Source organism: Rhinatrema bivittatum, chromosome 4 (assembly GCF_901001135.1).
Source record: "Rhinatrema bivittatum chromosome 4, aRhiBiv1.1, whole genome shotgun sequence".
Taxonomy (NCBI): domain Eukaryota; kingdom Metazoa; phylum Chordata; class Amphibia; order Gymnophiona; family Rhinatrematidae; genus Rhinatrema; species Rhinatrema bivittatum.
This window is the reverse complement of record NC_042618.1, coordinates 227399439-227414728: the sequence shown is the minus strand read 5'-3', so window position 1 is coordinate 227414728 and position 15290 is coordinate 227399439. Positions and strand designations below refer to the sequence as shown.

Genomic DNA, 15290 nt, shown 5'->3' with positions numbered 1-15290 from the left:
GTTCTCCCAGGAAAGCAGGATATTAACACCATGTGAACAGTTGTGATGTAACCACGAATAACGGTATACAAAATCTTTTAAATAAATAAATAAAAAATAAATAAATGTTAGTCCTCACATATCGGTGACATCATCAGGATGGAGCCCAATCCCAGAACACTTCTTGTCAAAGTTTCTAGAGCTTTGACTGGCACACTGAGCATGCCTAGCATGCCACCAACCCTGCATCCAGTAGGGATCCCCCTCAGTCTCCTTTGTAGCAAAAAGCACGAGCGAAAAATAAAATAATAAAACGTAAGTGAACCCAACTCCGCAGGGTGGTGGGTGGGTTTCGTGAAGACTAACATCCTGCTGTCCTGGGAGAACACCTGTTATAGGTAAGCAACTCTGCTTTCTCCCAGGACAAGCAGGATGGTAGTCCTCACATATGGGTGAAAAGCGAGCTACAGGATGCCCGATTAAGCGAACCAAAAGCACCCAATGACATGCAACAGGCACAACAACGGGTGGTTTGGGGAAGGAGGGCAGCCTGAGTTTCACAGTGAGTTGCAGGAAGGAAGCTGGGTTATTAAACTGGAAACAAATTACATAGAACAGACTGGCCAAAGATGGAATCCTGTCTGCCAGCCTTGTCGAGACAATAATGAGCTGCAAAGGTGTGGAGGGAACTCCATGTGGCAGCTTTGCAGATGTCAGCAAGAGGTACAGAATGGGGCAGCTGCTGGGGACTAGAGACTTGCCTGGATACCAGAGACTTCACCTGATTCATCCCGCTCCTAGCCTCTTGCGACGCTGAGGGGAGGAACATACGCCCATAAAATCGGCGTTACTGCGGTGTTCTAGCCGCAGCTGCTGGGGACTAGAGACTTGCCTGGATACCAGAGACTTCACCTGATTCGTCCCGCTCCTAGCCTCTTGCGACGCTGAGGGGAGGAACATACGCCCATAAAATCGGCGTTACTGCGGCGCCCCGTTGCCGCCGGAGCACCGCCAAAGCCGCGCACACCTAAGGGGAGCGCACGGCTTTGTCCGGCTTCGTCCGGATTTGGGCGGACAGGCGGAGGAAATCTCTTTTCAGCGCAGCTGCCATTTGAGTCTGGATTGGTGAGTGAAATTACCTGCGTGAAGATCCCAGTAAATTGTTTACCTAAATATTATGCCTCACACGAAGAGAAAAGGAAGAGTTAGAGGGGAACTTCCGACCCCAATAACTAATGCTCCTACTCAGTCAACTATTGGAGATTTCTTCACGTGGTTTGGTGCCGTGACTCCGGGGGCGTTGCCAGGCGTTGGTGTAAGTGGAGAGCAAACACAGGCACCACTGGAATTTAACACCTCGCTAAGTCCCGGAGAACCTACGACTCCTTTACCCCCGAGCCTTTCACAGCCTTCAGATTTGGGTTTGGGCAACCAACCTGATAGGTTAAAGGAAGTCAACCCTATCGGAGGAATCATGGAGGAGGAAGTGATTAGGCATATACGTTTGGGGAACACCGATGGGAAAGACGGTGTACCCATAACATCAACACCTACGGGGCATGAAGGGGGGACAGAGGCTTCCGTTATGAGAAGTGAAATCTGTCCTCAAGGATTAGTGAGTATACTGGGCAATTCCCATGTGCTTCAGACACAACCTATTACTTTGGAAACTATCTGGACTACCCTTACAGACTTAAAGTCAATTATCTTAAATTTAAATGCAACTATTGTGGGCACGCAAAACCAGATATTAAAAGTTGAACCAGTTGTTGTAAAACATGAAGAGAAAATAGTAAGTTTAGAAAATAGGTTCACTCAGGTTGAAAAACTTCAGACAGGCTTGATTCAGGGAGACATGTTGAATGCTAGGAAAATTGAAATGATTGAAAATCAAATAAGATATAATAATCTAAGAATTTTGAACTTCCCTAATGTAAAATTAATATCTCCTTATGAGCAATTTAAGAATTATATGATGGAAAACGTAAAGTTAACTATAGGAGAGATACCAATTATTGAGAAAATTTATTTTATAGCTATGGGGAAAAAGAAGTATGGGAATAGTTCACAGAATGTACAACAGGGTGAATCAAGTAATTTAACAGTCTTTTTGGAACAGACCATGTCTGAGCAGGTCGAATTTAGAGGCACTTTATGTGTCAAATTCTCGATGAGCGTGGATAGAGATAAGATACTTAAGTTGTCTTTAAAGAATAAAGAAAAACTATATTTAGGTCAAAAGATCTGGACCTTCCCTGATATTACTAGGGTAACCCAAGTCCGCAGAAAGAATTTCCTACAAATGGTTCAGGAAGTAAAGTCACTAGGGGCCCAGTGTACTATATATTACCCATGTAAATGCGTGGTTAAATACCAGCAGGAAAGGTTTGTGTTTCTTGAACCAAGTGAGTTGAGAAGTTTTCTTGATGCAAGATTGCCTGTCACTACATCCTAGTCTAAGGTATGTAATGTATGCACCATTATTTTTCTTCTGAAAGTTGCTAAGTATTGCTCAAATTGTTAACCATCTAGTCTCTTTTTGCTTTATAACAGGGAAAATTCCTTTATGTTAAAATATGTTATTTGTAAATTTCTTGCACCTTTGTCAAGACAAGCGGATATTGCTGTCTGTATTGTTTATAACATTAATAAAATATAAATAAAAAAAAAAAAAAGAGGTACAGAACGGAGGTGCGCTACTGACGTTGCCATGGCTCTTTCTGAATGTGCTTTTACGCGTCCCTGTAGCGGAAGGCCTGCTTGCTGGTAGGAGAAAGAAATGCAGTCCGCCAGCCAGGTGGACAGAGTCTGCTTGCCCACCTGAACTCCCAATTTGGTTTTATCGAAGGAGACAAACAGTTGTGTGGACTTCCTATGGGGGTGCAGTGTGGTCCAAGTAAAAGGCTAGTGCACGTTTCCAGTCCAAGGTATGCAGAGCCCGCTCACCTGGATGTGAGTGAGGCCTTGGAAAAAAGGTAGGAAGTATTATGGACTGATTTAAGTGGAAATCAGAAACTACCTTTGGTAGGAATTTAGGGTGAGTGCAGAGTACCACACGATCGTGAAGAAATTTGGTATCCGGTGGGTATGTTACCAGCGCTTGTAGCTCACTGACTGCGAGCTGATGTTATAGCAACTAGAAAAATCACTTTCTAAGTGAGATGTCGTAGCTCGCAAGAGTGCAGGGGCTCGAACGCAGGTTGCATGAGCCATAGGGATGTGCAATTGTTTTTGCCGAATTGGACAATTTCAAAGAAATTGTCCAATTTGGCATGGGTCAGAGGACCCAAATCTCGAGATGGATTTTCCCTGAACTTCGGGGAAAATTCGTTGTTCGGGTTAGTGCGGGGGGAAGGGCACATTTATTTAAAAAAAAACAAACCCACCCCAACCCTTCAAATTTAGTTAATTACAACCCCCCCCCCCAAAACTTGCCTAAAGTCCCTGGTGGTCCAGTGGGGGTCCCGGGAGCGATCTCCGGCTCTTGGGCCGTCGGCTGCCAGTAAACAAAATGGCGCCGCTGGCCCTTTGCCCTTACCATGTGACAGGGGCTACCAGTGCCATTGGTCAGCCCCTGTCACATGGAAGGAGCATTGGATGGCCCACGCCATTTTCTAATTTTCTCGGCGAAGATTGCCGAGAAAAAATAAAAGACCCATTGGAAAACAAAGTTTTCCACAGGTCGCCCGACCCGGAAGATAAAAGCGAAGCCCATTCCTAATGAGCCATGCTAGTACAACATTAAGGTTCCATGCTGGAACCAAAGGACGCAATGGAGACTTCAGTTGTAGCAATCCTCTCATAAAGCGCTCTACAAGGGGTTGCGTTGATATCGGAGCATCTCCTATGCCTTTGTGGTAAGCGGCTATGGCGCTGACATGCACTTGGAGGAAGTTTATAGACCAGACTCCGAAAGGTGCCAGAGGTAGTCCAGGAACCTTGTTGTGGGACAGGAAAAGGGATCTAATTTCTTCGTTGTGCACCACAAGGAAAATCTCTTCCATTTGGAATGATAAGATTTCCTAGTAGAAGGCTTTCGTGAAGCTATGAGTACCTGAGACACAGTGTCTGAAAGGTTTAGGGATTATAGTATCAACCTTTCAACATCCATGCTGTCAGAGACAGAGAGTGGAGGTTCAGATGACACAATGATCTGTTGTTCTGTGTTATCAGAGTTGGATCTGTGCCCAGGCAAATTGGTTGTCGGATTGAGAGGTTGCGTAGGATGGGAAACCAAACCTGTCGCGGCCAGTGAGGGGCTATGAGGATCATTATGCCCTGGTCCTGCGTAACTTCACGAGAGTCTTGCTAATGAGTGGAAGTGGAATGTAGGCATATAGAAGACCCGTTGACCACGAGTGGGCGAAGGTATCCCATAGTAGTGTCTTGTGGCTGTGGTGAACAGAGTAGAAATTGTCTACTTTGCAGTTGTGAATCGATACAAAGAGGTCTATGTGCAGGCGGCCTCACTGGTGAAATATCTTGTATGCTACAGTGGGATCTAGGGACCATTCGTGGAGATGAAAGGTCCGGCTGAGATTGTCCGCTATCACATTGTCCATGCCTGCCAGTAGGTTGCTCTCAGTAGTAAGGAATGGGAGAGAGCCCAGGCCCAGATCTGTGCCGCCTCCTGGCATAGCAGGTAAGAGCCTGTGCCCCCTGTGTTTGTTGAAGTACCACATCACTACCTGGTTGTCCATTTGAATCAGGATTACCTTGTTGGAAAGGCAGTCCTGGAAAGCAAATAGGGCGTATTGTATTGCTCTGAGCTCCTGAAAGTTGATCTGGTGCTTTGATTCTGCTGTGGTCTAAGTTCCCTGGGTTTGCAGGTTGTTGACATGGGCTCCCCAACCGAGGTTGGAGGCATCTGTGGTTAGTGTAATATGAGGTTCTGGAGATTGAAAGAGTAGTCCTATCAGAAGATTGGACTCTTATTTTATTTTATTTGAATTTCTTATATACCGGCATTCGCGATGGGAGTCGCATCATGCCGGTTTACCAAGCTAGTGAGAGATGAAGCTGTTTGGTGACGTGGATAATGTGGGACATATGTTGAGATGACTGGAACAACGGTGTTTTTAAGGTCCATTGTGCCACTCTCATGGCTAAACGAGCCATTGGGGTGACGTGAACCGTGGACGCCATGTGACCTAGTAAGGTTAAGAAATGACGAGCTGTTGTGGTTCGTCGAGTCTGTATTGTTTTGGCCAAGACGGACAACGTGTGCGCTCGATCCCTTGGGAGAAATGCCTTGGCCTGCATGGTGTCTAAATCTGCCCCGATAAAAGAGAGGCTACGCGATGGGGTGAGATTGGACTTGGGATAGTTTATTAGAAATCCCAAGGATTGTAGTAGCTGTAGAGTGAGATGAAGGGAGTGAAGAACTACTTCTTTGGATGGACCTTTGAGCAACCAATCGTCTAGATAGGGATAGACGTGGATGCTTTGTTGTCTTAGGTAAACTGCTACTACTGTTAGGCATTTTGTGAACACATGTGGTGCTGACGCTAGGCCGAAGGGCAACATTCAGTACTGGAAATGTCAGTGACCGACTAAGAATCTGAGGTATTTTCGATGCGGATGGGTTATTGGTATGTGAGCATATGCCTCCTGAAGGTCTAGAGAGCAAAGCCAATCTCCCTTTTGGAGGAGAGAGAGCGTGGAGCCCAAGGTTACCATTCTAAATCTTTCCCTGCGTAAATATTTGTTTAGGGCACGTAGATCCAATATAAGTCGAATGCCGCCCGACTTTTTTGGAATTAGAAAATAACAAGAGTAGAACCCCTTCCCTCGCTGAACTGTGGGAACCAGTTCTACGGCATTGGACCAGAGGAGGGTTAAATGTTCCTCCTTGAGAATTGGAGAGTGGTTGGTTATTCTCCTCGCAGGATGAGGTGGGGAGTCTGGTGGAAGCGTCAGGAAGTTTAGATGGTAACCTTGGCTACTACAGAAAGGACCCATTGGTCGGTTGTGATTGTCTGCCATATGTTTGCAAAGTGGCACAAGCGGCCTCCTACAGGAAAATTTGCTGGAGGTTGGCTGTTGCTTTCTAGAATGGAGTCAAAAACCTGACGCAGGACCCATCTGCGGAGCTGGTTGGGTCTTGGGAGGTCTGTGTTGGCGAGGTTGACCTTTCTGATAGGGTCTGGCTGGATGAGATCGAGATGGGGGAGGATAATACCTACGGGCTTTGTAGGTTTGCCTCCTGGGATCCCTTCTGAACTGACTTTTAGTGGTGGATGAAAAGTCAGAGGGAACAGTAGAAAGTTGCCGCCAAGTCTCATGATGGTCCTTGAGGCACAACTATTTCTTGTATTTTCTCCCCAAATAAGTTGTTCCCTGTGCGAGGGAGGTCTGACAACCTTTCTTGGACTTCTTTACGCAAGTCCAACGCTTTTAACCAAGCCCATCGTCTGGCACTTATGCCTGCTGCGGATACTCTTGAGGCGGTGTCAAAGATGTCGTAGGCAGTTCTCACATCGTGTTTTCCAGCGTCAAGGCCTTCCTGGAACATGAAAGTTAGACCCTCTTGAAATTCTTCTGGCAGAGTGTCAGAGAAATCTTGTACTTGCTTCCACCGGTTTCTAGTGTACTGGGTCATGTATAGCTGGTAGGAAATGCTCTTGAAATTCTTTTCGTCCAAAGGCATCCAGAGATTTCTGCTCCTTGCCCGGCAGGGCAGATTAATGAGGCCGGGATCTCTTTGCTTTTTTCTGAGCAGATTCATCCACGACAGAGTAGTGGGGGAGCTGGATTTTCTGGAAACCTGTGGCTGATTGGACTAGGTAGATAGCATCAGTTTTTCTGTTTACCGGTGGAACTGTAGCTGGGTGTTCCCAGATATGATGCAATAAGTCAAGGAGGACTTTGTGAACTGGGATTGCCATGACTTCTTTTGGGGCATCCACAAATTGGAGAACCTCCAACATCCTGTGTCTGACATCCTCTTCAATTTGCAGCTTAAAGGGAATGGTTTCAGACATTTCCTTTATGAAGCTTGCAAACGAAAGATCTTCTGGAGAAGAACGCTGTCTCTCCTCAGGAGGTGAAGGTTCTGATGGGATGTCCTCAGAATCCTGGGAGTCAGAGGAATCCTCAGTCCAAGGATCATAAGGCTGGTCTCCTACACCTTGTAGTTCTTCTAATGGTGGAAGAAGTCCTAATCCAGCCAGATCCGGAGGTGGCACCGAAGGAACCGATGGAGGAGGCACCGAGGTCGGTGGAGGCACCGATGGTGTTGGTGCTTTGGATGGACGCCGGGGTGGTATAATACCAGATGGACCCGGAATCGGGTCCGGCATCGACGGGTCACAGTCTTCATCGTCCAATGAGAGCGGAATTGGTGTTGATGGCGGAGGAGGAATCGGTGGCATCGAGGGAATCATGGGCCCAGAAGGCGTGGGCACTGGTGGAAGTGCACCGATAAGGGTGTCTAATCTTTCCAGTAATGGAGCCAACATAGTAGGCATCGGGTCAGGCCTTGGCATGGGAGACGGTGCTGGTGGCGACTGGAATTCTTTAATCACTTGGAGAACTGCCTCTTGAACCATCCAGTTTAATTCCTCCCGGAAGGCTGGTGTAGGTAACACCACTTCCGGGGCTGGAGGCTCCAGAGGCATCGCCGGAGGGTCCACAGTATGTGGAGTCTCGGCTCCCAGCACCATTGGTGGTGGGAATCGCCTCGGTGTCCCGGGTCCAGAAGAGGATGGGGGCTCCTTTCCCCAGGATTTCTTCGTCCGTGGTTCAGACTTCGATGCCGATTGTCGGTGTCGGCACCGGAGGAAGTATCTTTTCAATGCCAATGCCGGTGCTTCTCTCGGTGCTTGGCGCGGTCTTTTTCTGGTGCCGAAGATGAAGTCGATGCTTTTGAACGGAAGGAACCCGGTGATTGGCGGTCGATGGTGCTGAGAAGTGGATGGCGATGGAGTCGATGACGAAGACGTCTTCCAGGTGGTGCACTCTTAGCTGGAGTAGATGGGGCCAAACGCTTAGATGAGAGCACGTGTTCCATTTTTTCTAAGTGGGCCCGGCGGCCCTTCGGTGTCATTTGGGCGCAACTGGTGCACATTTGAATGTCATGGGAAGGCCCCAAACATAAAACGCATACATCATGCGGGTCCGTAATGGATATAGTCCTCGGACATTTGGGGCACTTCCTGAAGCCAGTCGCCAGCACACGGTCAGTGGACATCGGGCACCGGTGAGAGTATCGTCAGATACCGACCACAACAAAGCAGGTAAAAACTTACCGATGCTAGCAAATGTCAATGTTCAACGAGGAGGAACCTCCTGATAGGTGCAATTTTTTTATTTTAAGTTTGAAAAGTTCCGTGAGGAAAAATCTCACAGGGCTCCTGATAACCGCGAGGCAACTGCTGCGCGGAAAAAAAGAGACTGAGGAGGGACACCTACTGGATGAGAGTTGGTGGCATGCTGGGCATGCTCAATGTGACAGTCAAAGTTTTAGAAACTTTGACAAGAAGTGTTCCTGTTCCGTGATTGGGTTCCATCCTGTTGATGTCACCCATATGCGAGTACTACCATCCTGCTTGTCCTGAGAGAACAGCTGTGTCAGCCTACTCTGCCGGCTTCAATCTGAAGCCTGAACTTGCGGTGTTGGTCAGGCCTGGATTTGTCAATAGGCACAATAGGCCTGTGCCTAGGGTGGCAAAAATTGGGTGGGGGTAGTGTTGCCAACTGGCTCCAGATTTTCAGGACAGGTTGATCGAATCTTGGTTTTACCCCATTGCATGCTGGGATTTATTCTGATTTCCATATTGCATTCCCTAAGAAAAGCAAGACTATAAGTACCTGCATGTAGGTAAGTAAAAGCAGGTCTGAATCAACCTGTCCTGAAAATCTAGAGTCAGTTGACAACCTTAGGTGGAGGGAGCAGGATGGTTGACAATTTGCTGCTTTCCAACTGTGTGGAATCTCACTTGGTAGAGAACCGCTCTCAGCTTCCTGATCTAGTTGCAGGGAAGAGAAGGGAAGGGATGAGCCTAAAGCAAGTAGAACAAAGGAATAATTTTGGGGAGGTTAGAAGGGACTGAATAGGGAGTCATTGAAGAGTGAGAAGAGGGGCTGGAAGATGAGAGGGGATTGGCTTGGAAGCATATAACTTGTGTGAGAGAGAGGGGAATGGGAGAAGGGGTGTGTGAATGTATACTAGAATGGGTGGGAAGAGAGGGATGCAAAGGGAGCAGGACCAGTAGGGAGGGACACCTCCCTCCTCCCATCTTCTCTCTCACACAGCAATTTGGATCCTTTCTCACTGAATCTCTGTTTCCCAGATCCTGGAACCTCCCTTCTTTCCTTTCTCTTCTCCCATATTCTACAATCTCTCCTTCCAACCCCTAATGCCATATCTGATCCCTCTCCTAACATTTTCTTCCTCCTCTTCCCTCATTTCAGATTCAAAATCCTCCCTCTTTTATCTTCCTCCATCTTCACTATCCCCAGTTCTCGCTCTTCTCTCCCCATCCCCATCCGCGGACCTCTTACCCTCTCCGTCTCCTCTCTCCATCCCTGGTCTCCCTAACTTCTTCTCTCCCTATACCCATGATCTCCTCCTTGTACTGATTCTTGAGATCCTTTTTCTTCATGCAGTAAAAACAAAATAAATTCTAAAGACACAAGCCACGTTTGGAAAAAAACATGGTATAATCCTACCTAATAAACGAAGGATGACCGACGTGCCGCAAATGCGCAGTAGAGACCAGCTCTACCGCGCATGTGCGGGCGAGCACGTCGGTCTGAGCCAGAAAAAAAAGAAAAAAAATGGCGGCGTCCAGTGGCAGCGGCGGCGGCGGCATTGAGTGGCAGCAGCGGCGGCGGCAGCGTCCGGTGGTGGCGGCGGCGGCGTCTGGTGGTAGCGGCGGCGGCGGCGGGTGGCAGCGGCGGCGTCCGGTGGTAGCGGCGGCGGCGTCCGGTGGTAGCTGCGGCGGCGGCAACAAGGGAGGAGAGAGAGAGGGAGGGACTGACAGAGAGAGGGAGGGACTGAGTGAGAGGGGAGGAGAGAGAGGGAGTGGGACTGAGTGAGAGGGGGGACTGAGTGAGGGGGGAGGGAGAGGAGGGAGTGGGAGTGGGACTGAGGGGGAGGGAGAGTGAGAGGGGGAGGGGGACTGAGGGGGAGGGAGTGGGACTGAGGGAGGGGGAGGGGGACGGAGAGGGAGAGGGAGGGGGACGGAGAGAGGTACGGAGAGAGAGGGGACGGAGAGGGAGGGGAGGGGGGGACTGAGGGAGAGGGGGACAGGGGGAGAGTGAGGGGGAGGGAGGGAGGGAGGGGACCTGAGGATGGGGGACGGGGAGTGGGACTGAGGGAGAGTGAGGGGGAGGGACGTGGACTGAGGGAAGAGGGAGGGGAGGGAGTGGCGACTGCAGGCGAGAGTGAGAGGGAGGGGGGGGAGGGAGGTGGGACTGAGGGATGAGTGAGAAGGGGGGAGTGGGGACTGAGGGGGAGGGGCGGAGTGGGAAGGAGTGGACTGGGGAGAGTGAGAGGGAGGGGGAGGGAGTGGGACTGAGGGAAGAGTGAGAGGGAGGGGGGAGGGAGGGAGTGGGACTGAGAGAGTGAGAAGGGGGGAGTGGGACTGAGGAGAGGGGGAGGGCGTGGACTGAGGGAGAGTGAGGGGAGGGAGTTGGGACTGAGGAGGAGTGAGAGGGAGGGAGGGAGTGGGACTGAGGGAGAGTGAGAGGGAGGGAGGTAGGGGGTGGTGAAAGAGGGGGAGGTGAGAGACAGAGGGATGTAGCCCGTTTTAACGGGCTTAACGGCTTGTGTAACATAAACAATGGACGTGTTTGTCAATATACTTCAGAATTTTCCTATTCTTGCTATAGAAAACAGTGGGTCTGTGGTTTAGATCTTTTGACCTCTGATGTCTGTCTGACTTTCTGGAAAGGTGGGGGAAGTTGTTACGCGTGCCGTCTGTGGCAGACCCGCGGCGCAGCCCCTCACCTCCCTAGGCACGCGCACGTGCATCACTGATCCTTATGAAGGGCCCACGGCGGGAACCTGGCCGCGGCCCCGGATGATGATGTCAAACTCTTCAGTGTATTTAAGCTCAGGCCTCGCTCCATAGTGTTGCCTTTGCAACAGGTCTCCTCGCTACTCGAGTACTCGTTGCTGCTAGAGAATCGTCTCTACTCTTCATTCCTGACCTTCGTTGTTTCCGGTTCCTGCCGTCTATGTTTTCGACTGACTCTATGGATATCGACTTTGCTTTGCTTGACTACGCTTTAGCCTATCTCCAGACCCAGACCTCCGCTACGCCTGACTACGCCACTGTCTGTCTCCAGACCCAGATCTCCACTACGCCTGACTACGCTATAGACTTCTCCGTGATCAGACCTTGATTGACTAACGCTATAGACTTCTCCGTGATTAGACCATTGCCTTGATTGACTAACGCTATTGACTTCTCTCAACTGCTTGCCACGACCTCCGCTTTGCCGCCGGCCCTGATCCAAGCCTGTCATTGACGCCTCTTCTAGCCTACTCCCTGGACGTGGACTTATTAGGCTTCGGCCTATCTTTGCTCGAGTGCCCCCAGCTAATCTCCGTTCCATTGGCGCCCGAGTACCAGTACTGTACCCAGTCCAGGATAGGACTACACCACCTATCATCTGCTGTCTCTGGGCTGAACCAACCCTCTCTTGCTAACCAACCTCGAGGGCCCACCTAAGTCCTGCCGGCCCCGGCACCCAAAGGCTCAAACCCGCGGGGAACGAGGCCTGGTATAGGTGAAACTCCAGCGGCCTCTACCTTCAGCCCACTCCACCTGCTGACAGTGGGGACCCTCCAACGCAACAGAAGTGACAGCATCAACAGTGCCTAAGGGCAACAGAATCGTAAATTTGTCACTGGTGGATTCAGACTTTGGACTGAAGCTGGCAGAGGAGGATTCCGAAACAGGTAAGAAGCTCTGCCCTCCTGCCAAAATGAGACCCGAGGCAGTCGCCCTGATTTTGTACTCCTCTAGGGACCAGAGGGGAGCAAGGGCCCTCCAAGCTGCTCCCCTAGTCTGACTGGACCACTTTGGAGGGAGAGGCAACTGGTGCTTGCCCATCCTGAAATTCACTGTGCCCTCTTTATGCCTTCCCTTACAAACATTTCTGGAACCACTGCTGCTAGGGATGGCCAGGTTTATTCCATTTGGCAGATATGCCCTTCCCAATCCCCAACTCCTCCCCCAAAATGAAATAAGTGAAATCTCTAAAAGTGTTCTATTTCTTTCCACCAGTATGAATCTAATAAATGAAACTGTTTTTGTCTTGTGTTGCTGGTTGTCAGAACTCCATCCTAGCACCCCTTCCACTCTCTCTCCAGTGGAAGAGTCGGTCTTAATTCCTCCAAAAAATCCCATTATCATTATTTCAGTATATCTATAGCACCCTAAACTAGAGAACTTTACAATAAGTTACATGCGTGAAGGGACCCTATCCCAGCGAGCTTACAATCTAAGCGCCTTGCATTGAATAAGGTTTTCTTTTTTCGCCACTCAGAAGGAAATCAGCGTCTTTTTTTTTTTTTTTTTTTTAAGTCCTGTAAGTACAGTGGGAGAGGCAGCACACACGGCTGGGTGTGGCTTGGACGTAAAGTGGGGAGGTTCGGAGACGGTGCCGAAGTTTGCAAGACGTTTGGCGTCCCGTGCGGCCGGGAAGACGGCGGGGGGGGGGCCGCACGAGGCGCTTCACGAGAGGTATATTCCAGTTATCGCTATTGCGCCTCCCTTAGCTTCTCGCGCCGCTCTGCGTCACGTGCGCGGTTCCCGCCGGGGGTCAGAGGGGTTCGGCACGCGTCCCGTCGGGGGTTGAGAGAAATGCGGGGTGGGCGGTGGCGCGTTCCTCGCTGCTTTAGTTCCTGCTCTCTGAGCTCGGGGAAGCGGCTTGTATATTCTGGCCGAAGGGCGATGGCAGAATGCGGTTAGCTGAGTTATTGGTGTCTTCCCCCTCTCACGCACCTTCCTCTTCCCTGTGGAGGCAGTTAGAAAAGAGAAAGTTTGGAAAGGCCCGTGACTAGAAAGCTAGACTTCTTAATTTCCGCCGCCCCCTCCCCTGCGCTGGCATTCAGTGAAAGTGACTCATTGCTGGTTGAAATGAAAGAACGAAACTAGTGGGCTTTGTATAGTCCCTCGTGCGTGGGTGGCATCCCCCAATATTGAGCAAACTCCTTTGCTATATCCAGGGAAAGGTAATTTGTGTTGAATTTAGCATCCCCCCAATCATTTTGAAAGGTTGGGAAGCAATGCCACGTTGGCTACTCCTGTTGAAACTGGTACTAGAAGAGGAGGCTGGCCCACCCAAAAGACTTGTGATAACGGGAATAGAAGTGTGAGGCACATTGTATCAGCAGTGCAGCGGAAGTGGGATAAGCTGTGGTGGGGATGATATCTTCTGATCTCTTTCAACACGTGAGACCCCAGAACACATGCAGTGTAGGTATATAAAGCCAGCAAGTCTTCTAGATAGTATGGGCAGGACATGGGCAACAACAATCAGGCCGATACAGTAAAGCATGTTCAGTTGAACGCACTGTTTGATGCACATCCACAACCCTTATACAATAAGGGGTTTAGCACATCGAAAATGCGTGAAACCCCCGAAACTAATAGCGCTCATCACATGCAAATATATGTGGATGAGCTATTACCCCCAGATACAGAAAAAAAATGTGCGCCCAGTCTGCACATTTTACACTCAGAAATTAACGCCTTCCCAAAAGCAGGCGCTAATTTCTGAGCAGCCCAAAAAAGTGTACAGAAAAACAGAAAATATTGCTTTTTGGTGGATCTTCCGACTTAATATCATGGTGATATTAAGTCAGAGGAACCAAAAGGTTAAAAAAAAAAAAAAAAAAGTGTGCCGACTGACAGGTTTGGAAATGGGATGCTCAATTTTACGAGCGTCCATTTTCCTAACCCATGGCTGTGCACAAGTTAGGGAAACGGACACTCGTAAAATTGAACATCCATTTTCCAAACCCGCTGACAGCCCGCTCCTGGGCTTCTGCTGCTAAGGAGGCGCTAGGGGCGAGCTATTGTCCCTAGCGCCTCCTTTTTAGCGCGACCCCCTCATTTAAATACGGTATCGCTTACCCAGGAGAGGTGGCTGGGCACATGTTAGGAAAGCGGGCGCTCAACACTGAGTGCCCCTTTTTCACACAATCTTACTGTATCGGCCTAAATTTTGTTTTTCCTGAGGAAATATTCAGCCCACTCCAACATGTAATGCAGCTTGTCAATAGCATTACTGATCACAAAGAAAACTGCATTCTTTACAGACTGTAATATACATTATTGTATTGAAAAACAGGGAGTAATGAAAACAGTAGCAGAACTGTTACTTTAAAAGTCACAATGCACTATCAAAAACTAGTGTGAGAGAGCACTAAAAACAAGGACTCTGCTATGTATACCATGCTGCTCGCACTGGTAACAATCATTTACCTGCCAGTGTGTGCTGATTTTTGTGTAGAGCGAAGTCAGAGTTGTACGCATTGTACACCACATGGAAGGAAAACGGTCCATAAACAATAGAAATAAATAACCCTTTACCCAGCCATGGCCGTAGTTGAGGAGAGGCCTTTTTGTTCCCCTTCTTCCCTTAACCTCTTTGTACCCCTCTAGCATATCCCCCCTGCCTCTTTCCCTCCTTCCCCAGCCAGTATCCATTTTCCGCTGGATTTGCCTCCCTCAGTAAACCCGAGCAGCGGGTAAGAGGCATGACAAGGATCTCCGGCACCCGGGGGCCAATGCATTTTTGTTGCCTCCCTGGTGCCCCACCCCCACCCCCAAATCCTCCTTGTAGAAATGCTTAAGGGCAAGAAAGCCACACTGATTAGAAACCCCTGAAAAGAAATGAATTGACAGACTGTTGTGAACAGCCTATGGGGCAATAGCTTCCCTGCCTGCAGAGAGGCCGCCAGCATTGCCCCTTCCCTCCGTGGTACTGCAAGCAAACACAAACATTCTCTTGATAAAAAAAAAAAATAAGACCAAGAGTCAAGGACTGTGAGGTAAAAATTTATAAAGTTTTCCAAAATTTCCACCGTTTCCACTTCTGACCATTAGGAGGAAAACAAAAATGGAAAAACCATTCCAAATGTTTCCTTTTCTGCAAACCCGCACACAACACTGCAGCCTCATTACAGCTCACTGCCTGTCCCCTCACCAAATACAGAATAACCGACAACAAATTAGAAAGAGAAACATGGAGAAAAAAGCTGAACTGGAAACTCCAAAAAGCCAGACTCTGCCTGCAGTGAAACACCAGAGAAATAATATAGAATTATTCAGATAACACATTTCCCAAAA

General features: G+C 49.1%; 1 protein-coding gene across 3 annotated transcripts in view; it reads left to right on the top strand.

The window, feature by feature from the left end:
* The first annotated feature begins 12558 nt into the window (after positions 1 to 12558).
* The window catches only part of MANSC1 (MANSC domain containing 1), a 29860-nt gene continuing 27128 nt past the window's right edge, over positions 12559 to 15290 (top strand). The window contains exon 1 of one of the 3 annotated variants that reach the window (XM_029599797.1): positions 12559 to 12677. The gene's annotated coding sequence lies outside the window, so the exon portion shown is untranslated. Of the gene's footprint in view, positions 12678 to 13147; positions 13169 to 13388; positions 13413 to 15290 lie in introns of those variants that run through there. The other 2 variants (XM_029599799.1, XM_029599798.1) reach the window with 2 other exon arrangements.